The sequence below is a fragment of the Ammospiza nelsoni genome, chromosome 7 (assembly GCF_027579445.1).
Source record: "Ammospiza nelsoni isolate bAmmNel1 chromosome 7, bAmmNel1.pri, whole genome shotgun sequence".
Lineage (NCBI taxonomy): Eukaryota > Metazoa > Chordata > Aves > Passeriformes > Passerellidae > Ammospiza > Ammospiza nelsoni.
The window spans coordinates 36,894,915-36,910,214 of record NC_080639.1 but is presented as its reverse complement, the minus strand read 5'-3'; positions in this window follow the sequence as shown (position 1 = coordinate 36,910,214).

The window sequence follows — 15,300 nt, the reverse complement described above, 5'->3', positions numbered from 1 at the left end:
GATAAATCTTGGACTAATCACCCACCAAATTTTACGTTCTTGTAGCTTATAAAAAGCATGACACTGAAGATGTAAAGATGGCTGCCACACACACCCAAGGACAGCAACAAAATCCTTAATTCAGCTGCTATGTCCTGACATTTCCTGACCTATACAATTATTTCTCAAGGTGTTGGGCACAGTTTGAGTTCCCTTTACCTGAACTATGCTTTTTTCCTGCTGTAGGAATGGATCACCAGAAACCAGTTCCAGCAGTCCTGTGCTACCTCCAGACACTGAGCACAGCCCAAGTCGCTGCTCCCTCTTTTAGCAGATGTGCTGTCCACCAGGAGCTGCAGGTCAGCATTTTCTCTGTCACTGTGCTTGCACATTCAGGCCATAAAGAGCAATTATCTGACCAGTGGACAAACAGAACCCAGCCCAAAGCAGGGGTTTCTTTGGCTTTTCTACAGCCCTGTGCCATAATGTTTTGTCACTCGAGCTCTAGTGCCAACTGCTTTTGAGAAAAGCCCTGCTGACCAGCATCAAGCAGAACCTGTTCCTTAAAAAAGGTACTTTGTGCATTCCCTTTTTGAGGAAAATTATTTTGTTCCTTCCACAGTGGAATGAGAGGGAATCTCTAGGCCAGACTTCGGATTCCTGGCATAATTCTCCACCTACTCAACAACAGAACTAGCATGTTCCCAACACAGTTTGTGGATGTTGAAGTTGCATGTGCCTACAGAGAGTAAGAAAGGCAGGACTTCCCACAAAACAGTGTATTTTCCTTAAGAGAAAAGAATCCTTTAAAAATAAACCATGATTTTGCCTTTTTTCAGGTCACTTAGATAATGTAGCAGAGGCCAGCTGGGCAGAAGTATTTGTACCATACGGACGTTGATACCACAGCTCTGCCTGCTTAAATATTTAATTCCACTAAGGTACTGCACAACCAAAATACCTTGGCTTAATTTAGGCTGCATCTGGAAACATGTCATTTGAGATGCCAAGAGGTATCTCTCTAATTTTTTGCTTCTCTCTACTCATGAATCTGCTATTTCTACTCTCAGGTTTAAAGCGTGTAAAAATTCAACTTTTTTCAGGTAGAAAGATAATGTTGTAATCCAAGGGTTGGCTCTTGGTCTGAAAAGCCCTTGGTTTTAGGTACTGGAGCCAAAACATTAGATACAAATCTATCTGAAGGCTCTTTAAGAAGAAAGATGGCAAGTAAATTCTGGTCTAATATCAAAGCCCATTCAACTATTAATCATGATTGCAGATGATTCCTAATGTGCCATGATATCATTTAATTCCCAAAAACTACAGGAAGTGACAGCACACATTTTCTTGAACCCATGCAATGATATCATGCAAAGAAGTCCTTTCTAACCACTTCTGTGCTTAGGTCATAAATTACCAACCAGACATGTAGATTCCCCCTTTAATATTTTAAAGTCTCATTTTTTGTGCATTCTTTTTCTCTTGTTCATGCTTTGTCTTAACAAATACGCTTGGCCATAATGAAAATAAACCTGCTGGAGTCTCTGTGGCCTGAGACAAGCTATAACACATTTCTGCACCACGGGGTGGGCTCATGGGATGCCTACTGAGAAAATGCATCTCCTCTGCGCATGCCCAGACTATTAAAATGAATTGACATGTTAATGCTGACAGGAAAAGAGCACAAGAGAGCTTGCTAAATTACTGCTCAGTCAGGCACTAGGAATTCCTGAGTGGCTAACTCCTGAGCAAAACCTGCAGCAAGGAGACAAGGAGGAAAAAAAAAAAAGAGGAAGGAAGGAAGAAAGGAGAAGGGGGGAAAAAAGAAAGAAGAAAAAAAAAGTGGGTGAAAAAAAAGAAACTTTATTGTCAAATGCAACAAAACAAACGAACAGTAAGGGTTTGTCGTGTTAGTAATGCACCTACTCATAAATCATATGGATTTTAATCATACCTGCCACCTCAGCCTGCTTCTCCCCTGAGAAATTGTTTTCTTTTTGCTCCCTCCTTCACTCGCTTTCAATTATCTGGAAGCTGTTTCTCCTGTTTATTTATTTATCTAAAGTTCACATACAGTATGCATGCACAAATTTCCTCTGGGGGCCTGAGCCCAGGCAGATCATACAGGGATGCGGCGGAGCGTGGCAGCTAAACCTCTCAGATGAATGTACTCAGCCTCTGAAAACCTGCCCTGGACCACGGTGACAAGAGGAGGGGAGGACAGAAAGTAATTAGCGTGTGTACAATGATGGATTATGGCTTAATATTCAGGCATTTCACCTTTGCACTGCTATAGGTAGGCCCACAAGATGACAAACCAAGTCCACATTATTGCCAGTGAGGGGAAAAAAATAGAGGAAAAGGTGTGGGTGGGGAGGGAAAAAAACCCACAGGATTTTCACTCCTTTAGCCATGTCCTCTGTTCAGTGAATAAATTGCCTTGGTTGTTTTAGTTGCCTCTCAGACCTTTTACAGTTTGGAAAATGCCAGATATATGCACATATGCATCCACGAGAAACCTGAGGGGCGGCTGCTCGGTGGATTTCTGACAAGCTGGCACAATATTGTTTTTGTGTCTCACAGCTTCTCTGTGTAACTTTAGTACTACGGAGAAACTCACTCTTTCAGATTTTAAGGAGAGAGTGAACTGCCAGTGACCTTTTCTCAGCTCTGGGAGGTGAGTGTGCAGCACAGATCCATCATCAGAGGAAGATCTTATAGACAACTTCAGGGAAAAAAAAAAAAAGGCATCACTTTTTCCAGCCAGATTGAAGGAAAAATAGATGAGGAGAATTCAGTAAGGAGTAACAACTACAGGTTAAATAGAGTTTTAACTCCAAAAATGAGTTTAGAGTCTAACTGAAGCTCTGTATGTGCATTAGGTCTATCGTAGTTTTTTCAGGAATGTTTGAAGCTATAGTTGCTATGCAGGGTATTGCTCAATTAAAGGAACATCTAGACAGCTCTCCCATTTGGAACACGTGTAGAAATTAAATGGATCACATGCAGTTTGACATTTTGCAAAATAAAGGAATAATTGGGGCACTGTATTGTTTTTGCCTTTTAAAGAGAAGAGTCAAGATCACCCTGTGAAGCTTAGCTGGAACCAGGGTCTGGAATCTGGGTACAGATTTCTTCCCCCCACTGCTTTCTCAGAAAGCTACTGATGCTCCAGTTAACCCTTGCCACACCACACATGTCCCACTGGATATTTAATACATCTCTAACCTGATATTTTCAAATAGTCAGAACTTATTTAATCAAATTCATTTGAGGGCAAGTCTGCTATGGCAGATTCAGTTCAATATTTCCCTCTGAAGGCCATGACCTGGTTATGAAAAAAGTCCTGTGCTCCATTTCCCTTGAATAAAGACTTTTTGGAGGATTTCAGCTACCCGCCAATGTGAGGAGTGGGATAAGAGTTGGTTTCTCAGAACCCCCACCCTCCCCTGCAAAAGCCAAGCAGCTCACAGACTTTCACACGTTTTTTGTTCCTGTGCAAACCCTGCCAAAACCAGAAAACCTTGAGATCAAGGGGTTTCTGGTGTCCTGTGGCACTTCAGCCCTCTCACATAAATCAAGCTCGTGCTGTGGTCAGGGCAGATTGTTCACCAACTGAGGAGCCACAAACACTTCTGTGCGTGCCATCTTTTAAACATTTCAACAGCCCCGTTAAATGTTGTCGCATAAGCTCAAAATTAACCGTGAAGACACTTTTCCTCACATCCACTGCAGCAGAGCCTGAAACCAAATCCCAGATGTTCCCAACAAAAGCCATCTTGAATCACTGCTTTCCAGAAAAGTGTTTCAAGGAAATCCGAGGAAGCGTCCCTTGTCCTGATTTCATGGGCACTGCCAGAGGCTGCAGTGGCTTTTGGGGGACCTTCAGTCCAACCCACCAGGGACTTTCAGTCCAACTCAAGAGAGCCTCATGTGTCTATACAAGAACTCATGTGTCTATATAAGAAAAGACTTTGAGGTGATCTGATTTCAGCCTTACTTGAAGGGAACCTACAAGAAAAATGGAGACTATTTACAAGGGGCTGGAATGATAGGACAGAGAGAACATCCTCAAACTGAAAGAGAGCAGATTTAAATTAGATATTAGGATGAAATTCTACCCTGTGAGGGTGCCCAGAGAAGCTGTGGCTGCTCCTGGATCCCTGGAAGTGTCCAAGGTTGGACATTGAGGCTTGAAGCAACCTGGGACAGTGGAAGGTGTCCCCACCCATGGAACTAGATGAGCAAAGAGTCTGTTTCCCTCTGTCTCTCTGAATTACCTGAGCCAGAACATATCACAGGTGTCTCCTGTGATCACAATTTAGTTTTGAAATGCCATGAGCACTTTCTGACTGTGGCTTCTCCCATCTGAAGATCAAAGCCCTGAATGTGTACAGCTCACTCAGAAATGCCATCTTCCTTGGTATAAACTAGACATTGCACATTTGGTACAACTTCCATTCCATTTTGTATTTTCATTTGCAGTCTCAGATATCAAAGAAAGCCAAGCTGACAAAAGCCAGCTTGTAAACCCAGTCAAGTGGAGTTTTCCACGGTTTACAGAAATCAACCCATAATCCACTTTATTTAAACCTCTGAGTGCATAAAAGGCTGCAGGATGTCAGAATAAGGCAGAAGCATAGAAACATGGAATTGCTTAAGTTGGAAAATATCATCAAGGTCATTGAGTCCATCCATTTTCCAGCACTGCCAAGGCCATCACCAACCCATGTCCCCAAGTGCCACTTTTACACTGCTTTTAAATCCCTTCAGGACTGGGGACTCAATTACTGCCCTGGGCAGACAGTTCCAAAGTTTGACCACCTTGACAGCAAAGAAATTTTCCCTAATATCCACCTAAACCTCCCTTGGCACAACTTGAGGACATTTCTGTTCCCATCACTTGCGTGGCCTGGTGTCCCCCTGCAGGGCTGGAGAGTGGGTCTGAGGGATTTATTTCAGCACAGCATTCCCCCACAAACTAACACCCAGAATTAATTGGGACTTACCTCCACAGGTGTTTCTTCAATCTCATTTTTATTTTTTATGAGCTCTTCCATCAGCTGGTGCTCCCAATGTCACAATTTTTTGACTGTTTTGTCTTCATGAATCTATAAGGGTTCATAAGTTATCATTCAACCAATTTTTTGCAAAAGAAGTATCTCTAGCAACTAGTCCAGGTATCATCAGCAATAAAATTATACAGCATGGGACTTTTATGAGTTACATGGACCTAGATATAGTAAAAATACCTCACCCTCATTTTGTTTTACTCCAATGTCAGGAATTAATGCCAAAGTTTTGACAGATCTTAAATAAAAACAAACAACAGACAAAACAAACAAACAAAAAATCAAACAAAATCCCCAAGCTCTTTAGTTTGCTTCAGTTTCTCCCAACCTTGCAGCAATGTGAGTTTTCCTTATGGTTGGGGGGGAAAAATGAATAGTTACCATGGAAATTGCCACAAATCTTCTTCTTTCAGCCTCCTTGAAGCTACAGAGCACGTTTATAAAGACACACATAGAATCTACTTGTCATTAAAGAATTAGGCAGCAACAGAACTACGTTTTCCCAAGTTTTACAATGTATTTCACAATAATTTTCTCTGCTCTCGTTCTCACTACAGAGGCAATATTAGAATGATAATGACTTACATGCTCTGTCATAGTTTACTACTCTGACCTTTTCAGTATTCTGCCTTTTGAAAGCTTGACAGGGCCACCTCTCCTGCTCACTTTAACATGGCAGAGAGCTGGGACCAAAGAAGGAAGGGGATAACAGCAGCAGACACTCTGCCACACTCTCTTAAGCTTTAAATACCCTTCCTGCAGCTCATCATTTCTGGGGTGTATTTAAACAGATTTCCTGTCTTTCTCCCAGCACTTTGTGCCCCTGGAATTGCACTGGTCATCCAGAACAACGTCTTACCCACACTTTAGGTGCATTGGGAAGTGAGAGGTCTACACCCACACTTTGCTACTTGAATATCAGTTTGGCCTTTTTAATTATTCATCAGCTCAAGAACAAAGTCAGATTTTGGTCCCGGATGACCAGATGTCTGTTTTCACAGCACGTAGAACTTTTTTGTTGGGTTTTTTTTTTAGTGCACCGTCGCAGACCCCAGACCCATCCCTTAGACATATGCAGAACTTACTTTACTTTGCAACGTAGCAGACTTTTTCCAGCTGCATTTCCAGCTGCCAATTCCACTGTAAATCGTCAGGGGCACGAAGGAAGCTCCACAGGGACCTGCTGCACAAGTGTGGGGTCACAGGTAGGCATGCTTGCATCAAGTGTGTTCCTCCCACTCCTTCATTTCCTAGAGCATAAAGAGTCAGAGGAACATCCTAAAGAGAGTCATTGTCAACTCTCCTTTCCCTTGTATAGCTCTTTTAGTGGCACAAAGCTATATCCTTCTTGAAATGAGGGCACAGAAGGGCAGGAGCCTCTCAAACCAGTGGAAAAATTGTGATGGAGGAAACGCTTACAGGGATCAAAGAATCGCAGAATTGTTTAAGTTGGGAAAGAACTCCAAGATCATCAAGTTCAACCTTTGACCAAACACCACCCTGACAACTAATCCAGAGCACTGAGGTTCCTGGAACCCCTCCAGGGGCTCCACCAGCTCCCTGGGCAGCCCCTTCCAATGCTTAATGACCTTTTCAGTGCAGAAATGCTTCCTGATGTCCAGCCATGTTTTGGACAGCGAAAGGAGTTCCTGCTCTCCTGGGACAATTGCTCCCCATCCCAGCATTTGCTGTGCAGCACTGAGGAGCAGCCAGGCTGACATTAACCTCTGCTTTTATAGATTCAAAGGCAGCTCTCAGCCTCCTGCTGCTCGACCTGACCTCCCTCAAACACTCCCCTGATGCTGCTCCCTGCCTTCCTACAGCTGAGGTGGGGATCAAGCCACTTTCACCCTTTCACATCTCCCTCTCACATCTGTCCTCTCCAATATCACTTGCAGGTGTTTTGAGAAGACCCACACACACTTCAGGCTGCCTTTCCCTTCCCCCTTTGCTCTGCTCTGAAGCAGGCTGGCCTGTACATTGGATCTGCTCCTCGAGTGCCCCACTTCAATAAAGCCCAGGTGTTCCTGCGGGCTCCTGTCCCACTGCCAGGCATGTGCTCTGCACAACACCCTGGCGTGGTGATGGAAGAGTTAATGATCTCTGAGCCTGCTGCTGGGGGATCATTCAGCACACCAGGTGCCTGCTTCACTCTCACTGGCGAGGAGAGCCTGGGAACAGAGAGGAGTCAGGGCTGCAGCTGTGTGAGAGGGGGGCCTGGGAGCTGCTGAGACAATCGGCATCTCCCTGGGACCCTCTGCTCTTACACAAACACAGGGCATGGGCTGAGCAAACCCTTTGTGGTTACACAGCTCTGAGAGTCTCACCAGAACCCTCAGAGTCTGCTGGCACTCAGATTTGGGCAGGTGCTCATCACTACCTTTCACCTGTTGCTTGTAAAGCTGCTCTGCTCAAGTACAAACACTTCCCGTGGCTGTGGGGAAATAGAAATGTTGCTGTGAGTTGTAGTTCCTCTTATCTTCACAAGAGTCAGTCTTCAAGACACCTAAAAGCTCTTATTGCTCTCCTTAGGCTCTCTTCTCCAAGTGCAGCTTCCTCTTCCTTCTAAAACGGGTTGATTTTGGAGCTTTTTGGTGGGTTTTGTGTTGGGGTTTTTTCCCCAAAAATTATGTATTGTAATTATCTATTGTAAGCAATACATAATTTTATAACATAATTAACTCTCGAGTTTTTATTTCACACAAGAGCACACAAGAAGGGGACAAACCTGTCCCACACAGGAATGCAGGGGAGACCTTCACATGGCACGAGGAAGAGTAACTGGAATTGCAAAAGTCATAGGACCAGGAGTCTGTGTTAGGTACCAACCTGAGGCACAAGAAGCCCAAGAGATGAATCTCAGAACTGTTCCAGGCCAGTGAAACTTCCCATTATCTATTAATCTGAGTCTATGGAAAGCTATCCTCTGGTCCAATCCTGTATGGTTTGATTTGTGCAACTCATAATGTAAACAACAAATAAATCCGTAGGGTTTCAAACAGCTTGTCAAAGGAAGGATATTTTTGATAATGAAAGTATTAGAGGAAAACCAGTATGGAAACCATATTGTACCACTCCCAGGGAAAGAAGGTTTTGATCCATCTCAGCATCTTTCCTGTGCTTAACTGTATCAGAAAAATCCATAGTGATAAACTCTGTCTCTCTAAGAAAGTTTTGCTGTGAATGAGGTAATTCTGTTTTCTCTGGTACATCACCTCTCCTCCCAGGGGGTTAAATATGACACACACAGAGAAGGCAAGGCAGATGTCCCTTGCACCAGTGGTCTCGTTATGGAGATCTCCATCTACAGCTCCCCTGCCCTGGAGGAAAGAAAAATGAGTTCATGTCAAGAATATTGCAAGACTTAGAATCATGGACTGATTTGGATTATAAGGAACCTTAAAGTTCATCACATTCCAACCCCCTGCCATGGGCAGGGACACCTTCCATTATCCCAGGTTGCTCCAAGCCCCATCCAAACTGGCCTTTGACACTTCCAGGGATGGGATGTCACACTTCATCTCCTCTCTTTTCATTTCCTTCTCTGACTTGTGAAACAAATATTAATTAATATTAAGAAGAAAATTAAAATAAAAAAATAAAAACCCACAAATATTTACTCCACTCCAGAGGATGAAAAAACAGAAAAGAGAGTGATGGCACATAGATCTGCAGTCCATGCAGAGAACTGTACACACTCTTCCCAAGAGCAGCTAAATGACATTGTAAACACCTTCTTTTCCATACTGGACACCCCAGAGCAGAGTCACTGCCTCCCCTCTGCCCCACCTGCTGTGACATCAGCTGGTTTCCCCATCCTGCAGAAGTGAGGTGGATCCTCCCTAAAATGTGCTGGTCCAGCTCCTACTGGCACGGAGTGAAGCATTCATGATACGCCCTAAAGTAATCCCTAGGTGACTCTTACTGCCCTGCATCCCATACCCAACTCTTTTTCCTTCTCTGTTCTCTGCTTCATGAGTTTCTTTTCACTTTCCTCAGTGTTTACTGTTCTTTGAATAGTTCTGTGGCTACCATCCGTAGGAGAACCATGGGAACTGGCAGGCAATGAATGACTGGCATGCAAAAGGGGGTTTTTTGGGTTTTTTCTTTCCCCTTCTTCTTCTTCTACTTCTCCTCCTTGAAAACAACCCTGGCGAGCCATCAGATGAAAAAATCCATTTTTTCTGCCAGCTCCTGCCCGGTGCCAGTGTCAGGCTATTTAAAGCTCCCTGAGAAGTGGTTTGAGGAAAGGTAGCACCACAGCAGCAAATTGAGCTGCATCTTCCCCTTCCATATTAAAAAAAAAGAGAGAAAAAAACCAACCCAAACCAGAGGTTGCCGAGCTCTCTTTGCTACCAGGCTCAACTTCAGTTAAACATCCAAGCCCCTGACATAAATGTGCTCTGTAGGAATCTGTAATAAGGTACTGCAGTTAAAACTAGCAACTGCATTTTCGATGCGAGAGCATAATCCCCATTGTTACTGGGGAGTCTGGATCTTGCCACAACAGAGGGCTTTTTGTTATATTACATGCCTACCAACCAAGTCCTTTTCTTTTACAGCTCCCTATGGTCGGGAACGGGGGAAAAGAGTGGATTTAAGTTTCCAGGGAGCTGTCGGCCTTTGTAATAAGGTACATGGCTCACTGCTAGTTCACAAAGGGGGTTAGCAGCAGAGCTGTGGTGAGCCATTCATCCTGCCAGCCAGCTCAGGTGAACGCGGCGCTCGCAGCCAAACAGGAACATTGCTCAGCCCCATTCACCCGGTGCCTGTGCAATGTACCACAAGCTGGAAGCTGTTCATGGAGCCAGCGGGAAATTCAGGCGTTTAGCAATCGCTGGAACCGGAGCTGCTGTGATGGATGGTGAAATAAACACGGGCAGGAGACCTTGCTCCTTTTTAGTGCCTTTATTAAAAGTGATCATCTTGGGTGGGGAGAACCGATGGGTCCGCACTCACGCCACCACTGCTCTCAGGAATGACTCAGAGGAGGAGGATGAAGAGTGCAGCTTTGTCCACTGGTCTGTAGGCAGAACTGGGGGTTCCATCCTCATGAGAGCATCGGGAAATTCCCTTGTTCTACTTTTTTGGTCTGACTCCCGGGGTCCTGCCTCTAGCCGAGGTCCTCCTTGGCTGGGCCGAGGGGCAAAAAAGTGTCTCAGCATCTCTGCAGGCTCTGGATTTTGTTCCTCACGTCCAGACATCACTTTAATCTCTTAATTCTGTGTTGGCTCGTTGTTTTTGGGGTCTTTTTGTAAGTTTGGTGGGGTGGCTTTCCTGTGGCATGCTTTCTCCAAGGTCATTTGCATGCTCTCCGATGTCCCCTCCTTTCACTGTCCGAGAAGGGTCATCCACCTGGATGGTGGTTCTTAACCATTAACGACAGGTAGTTTACAAAAATGACCAGTGATTACAATAGTAAACAGTTAGAACTCCACCCTGGCAGCAACTGGTCCAACCTGTACACTCTGCAACCTTTTAAAAAGAAATGGCAGCTTTTTCTACTCATAACAGATGGTAATATCCAGAGCTCTGGAGCTGTGCTGAGAGGCCAGGCCAGGAGCGAGAGGGAGATTGAAGAGAGAGGCTGGGAGTCACAGGAGGGTGGGATGAGGTGTTGCTCCTCTCCTCCTCCCTGGGAAACTGCAAGAAAAAGAGATGAGTTTGATTTATTTCCCATTGTGAACTTCGGGGAAAAGAGCAAAACTAAGAGCAGAATACACAAACAAAACAAAAGACTTAACCCTAAGGGAAAGGAAAAAAAATTAAAAAAAGACTATTCCCTCGGTGGAAATGTGATACTCCCCAGCTTGCCCACTATCAGCACTCTGAGACCCGCTCCCAGCTGCTCTGCATTCTTGGGTTTCATCACTCAAATCTGAATTACAGGAGAGTGTTAACGCTGCCCGTGCTGCTCCTGCTGCTCCCCTGGCGCTGCCCCTGGGAGCGATGCTCAGCCACCACCAGAGTGATGCAGCCTGGACAGGTCAGAGCAGGAGGCAGAGAATCGCACACGCCTGGCAGGGCTGCCAACCCAGGGGTCCCAGAGCATAGAAAACAAAAAAAAATTAAATTTCTATCAGGATGAAATTGTGTCCAAAATTGGCAAAATAAGAAGTTTTTTTAGCATTTATCCTTTTGAGCTGTTGCATGCAGGTTGAGAACAAACCCATAAGCAGCCCTCTGATCCACCCCAGGAGCTCTGAAAAAACAGGGAGGAGAAATTGTCCCATAAACTGCAGCTGATCCAAACCTTTTACCTTGAGATCGTAGAATGGTTTGAGTTGAAAGTGAACTTAAAGTCCAAATCTTCCCAAGCCCCCTCCCCATGGACAGAGATACCTTCCACTAGGCCAGGTTGCTCAAAGCCCTTTCCAACCTGGCCTTCCTCAGTCACGTCCCTCCAGTCACTCTTGACACCTCTGCTTCACTTGACAGCTCATTAAAAATATAAAGAACATCAAAAATATAAAGTTTTATACATATTAGTGATTTACAGAAAACATGGCACCCTTCTCTGTGTTGAAATAACATCAATTTCATGAAATCAAATAATATACTATTTGAGGAAACCAAGGCACCCTTTGGTGAAGACCCTTGCAAAGGAGAAAGGAGAAATCACTGCCTATCCATAGGGGGAGTTTGGTAGGAGAAGATATTCCTTTTTTCCACTCAGATGCATTCTTCCCCAGCTGCACTCTGCCCAAAGCCACTGTGGTGCTCAGGACTGTCAGTGCAGCACGAGCTCTCAGTGCCAGAGCAAGTCCTGCTGATAAAAGGACAATAAACTGCTAAAGGTCTGCCTGAACTCTCTCCCCACCTGCTGCTCTTCAGGCTTTCCCTGAGGACTGGGAAAAGCATCCCTGAAGCTTCAGCATCACCTTTTCAGTGATTTGGCAGGGCCACCTCCATCTTCCCATGCCAGTTGAGAGAGGCAGGGATCACCCTGGCTGCTCATCCCCGCCTGACCCTGCTGCCTCTGCTGCCGCAGCTATCACTGCCAGCCCGCCACAGCACTCCATGAACAGGGAAATCAGACAGTGACCCAGAGCTGGCAGGGCGTGGGGGGAGCACAGCTCCAACCCCAGCCCCAGCCTCGGCTGTGGAGAGGGATTTACATAATAATTAACTCCGGTATTCTTGGACAACTCACTTTCTGTGCAACAACTGCAGATGATTCCCCCGTACACCCTTAAAAATCTGTCTAGCTAACAGATCCAAAAATCCAACACCTGTGTGTCAGCACGAACAGCTGTACACTTGCCACTGCTCCTCTCTCTGCAGAGGATGCCACATGCCAGTTGCTTTACTTAGAGCGTGTGGGGAGGCCAATCCATTAGAGGGAGAACACAGCATAATTAAGAAGCAACATGCTTTCTTGTTCCTGCTGCCCTAATTTTTTTTTTTAGTTGATTTTTTTTAAGGTTTTTTTTTTCCTCCCCCTACTCACTTTGTTTAAACAACTCCATCCACTCTATTCTGCTGATCTCCAGGCTTGCAGGGGTAGTGAACTTCAGAGGCAGGGTTTGTTTTCCCAAGTTCTCACAGCACTCATCAGCTGGCGTGTCAGGGTAGAGAAGCTTCCAGTTGAACTACATTTTTGTCTATTTTTTAATCCCTTTCCTTTTTCTTTTTTTTTTTTCTCCTTTCCCTGAGAAATATCCTCAATAAGAAAGATCTTATTGGAATAAATAACGGGAGACACAAAGAGTGCAGAATCTAAACACGCGCATTCCGCACGCTGTACGACGGCAACAAATGATTACATCCACCCTGAAACATCCACAGACGGTCATGTTTGTTTTCACTGCGTTCCAGATATCAGTTGCAATCACTCTATATATATTTCTTTCTCTCTCTCTTGCTTTGTGTGTGAGTGTCTGTGTTGCCTTTGTACACGGAACAGAAGAAACATTTTGCTAAACTAAGCTTTATCTTCAAAACCTGTGCTCCAGCGATGCACACTGTGTATAAAAATGTGAGTTAGAAAGGGGGTTTTAAATCCATTTGGAGCCATAATGTGAATTTATCTTCACATGAATAATTTGCACCAGTATTCCTAATTTGGCAAGCAAAGAGTGCAGCATAGCTTCACAAGCCATAGTACCTTTGTGCTCTTAATCCTCATGGGGCTACCTATACTTGTCTTTCTGTACATTGGATCAGTGCTAGTGGAGGTCTGAAAAGCATCTCCAGCAATCTTTAATTCATGTGATTAAAAATTCAAAAGAAGCCCTTGTACCAGCTGTTAAACTATGTTAGTAAGCTGTAATTCAGAGTTCAAATCCCAGCAAATTGAAGGTTAGGTTAACAGGATCATTCAGTGGAACTGCATTATATCGTAGCAACTAGAACAGTAGGTGGACTGTTTTATACATGCTCATTTGCAGAAGATAAACTAAGGATGAGCAAGCTCAGAGCACTGCAAACCTTGCCTTGGATTTATTTTCCCCCCTTTCTCTTTCTGTGACATGATTTTTTTTTTTAGAGCCTGGCAGATGAAACCAACTGTGGGTTTTGTTTAATCTTTGCACAGATAGAAGCAGAATAAAATCAGCATGAAGTGTTTTGTTTAAGATTATCTGAAATCTGAGCAATGTGTTTTTCATCTCTGGGCCTAATTAGTTTAAATATTACAAAGGTGAACTGAGTTTGATGGTCTTAAGTCTACTGTTCATTGTCCTTCAGCAAATACAGAGAAAGTATATCAGAAAAGAAATCCACCTTATTTAGCACAGTTTGATATGCTTATTCTTTGCTCAGACTGGTTCCAAAGTAAACTTGCAGAAAGTCTGGGAGAATCAACCTTAAGTATAAGTAAGGCTGAAAGTCTTATGTATGATTACAATTATTATTTATTAGTAACACCACAATAGTCATTAGTCTTCAGCTGAGACTGAAATGCTGTTGTGGAGAGTGTTGCATTTAAAAGTGACATTATTTGCTCTTCAGTGCTTACAGGCTCTGCAGCTTTACAGAGCTTGCAGGGAGAAGGTGAGAAACAGGATGTAATATCATCTTTAGTTTGCAGATGGGGAATTATGGCACAAAGTGTCTTTCCCAAAACCACACAGGAAGTGTGCAGAGCTAGAAGCTGAATCCTGATCTCCTGGAGGCTTTAACCAAAATACCATCCTTCCCGTCTATTGAAAGGATCACACATTATATAATAGGCTGTAAAGCAGACCTTTAAGGAGCCCAGACTTTAGATGTGGTCCTGTCCTGTGCCTGTGGTACCCAGCAAAACAATTAGCCCATTTAAAATATCCTCATAAAATCTTGAACTCCATGAGCAGTTCTATGATTCACTCTTGTGTTTCTGGTGAATTTGCTAAGGTAGGTTTTGTACAATAGAGGGAAACTGGAAAAGGAGACAAACTGGTGGGGAAGGCTAAGAAAGGTGGATAACTTGCTCAGGATGGCAGGAGGGAGAGGGGCAGCAGACTTTTGTGGTTACAGGGTAATATTGGGGAAAAAAGCTTCCTGATAAAAGCAGTCAGGAAAACTGTGTCTTTCAAATTAAGAGGAAAAGATGCTAAAGGAGAAAGTGCTGAGGATAAGAGTGTCAGGGATTCTGGTAGAGGCAAAGATGAACTGAAGAAACAGGTAAGGAGAAGTTTGGTAGGAAGAAAAGGCAGGAGTTTTAGGACTACTCCTGCCAAAGCAGAGGAAGTTTTGCATAGGTTGCAAAAGAATCAAAATTAAAAAAAGATATTTGCAATTTTGCCTTCTTGCTGTCGGTACGATACCACCTAGTGAAAGCCCCAACAAACTTTGTTTTCTTTCTAGAGAGGCACTGACAGGTTGGAAGAAAGAAGACATCTGCTAATGCATCTTTTGGCTGAGACGCCTACGAACTTTGATCATGCAGCTCTTTTTAATTTCCCACCTGAGACAGCATTTCTCCTGAAATAACTGAGAGTCCTGGCCATTCTTCCCAATAAAGGTCTTCAAATAAATTTATAAAAACCAAACCAAACCAAACAAACAATTAAAAACTGCTTGTGACCAGCAGGATTTCCTGCATGTGGATGATGTGTGGTTGGTTGCTGCCATTAAAACCCTCCAGTGACAAATCCCTCACACTGTGGGTCAGATGTCGTGTCTTTACACATGGCACTCCCCAAACAATTTTAATGCTACATCAAATACAGTGTTTAAAAATAACTTTGCCTAACCAAGGACTGAGTAAAACTTGTGAAGGACTTGGCCTCATAATTTGGAGTCATCATCATCAACAGGCTTTCAC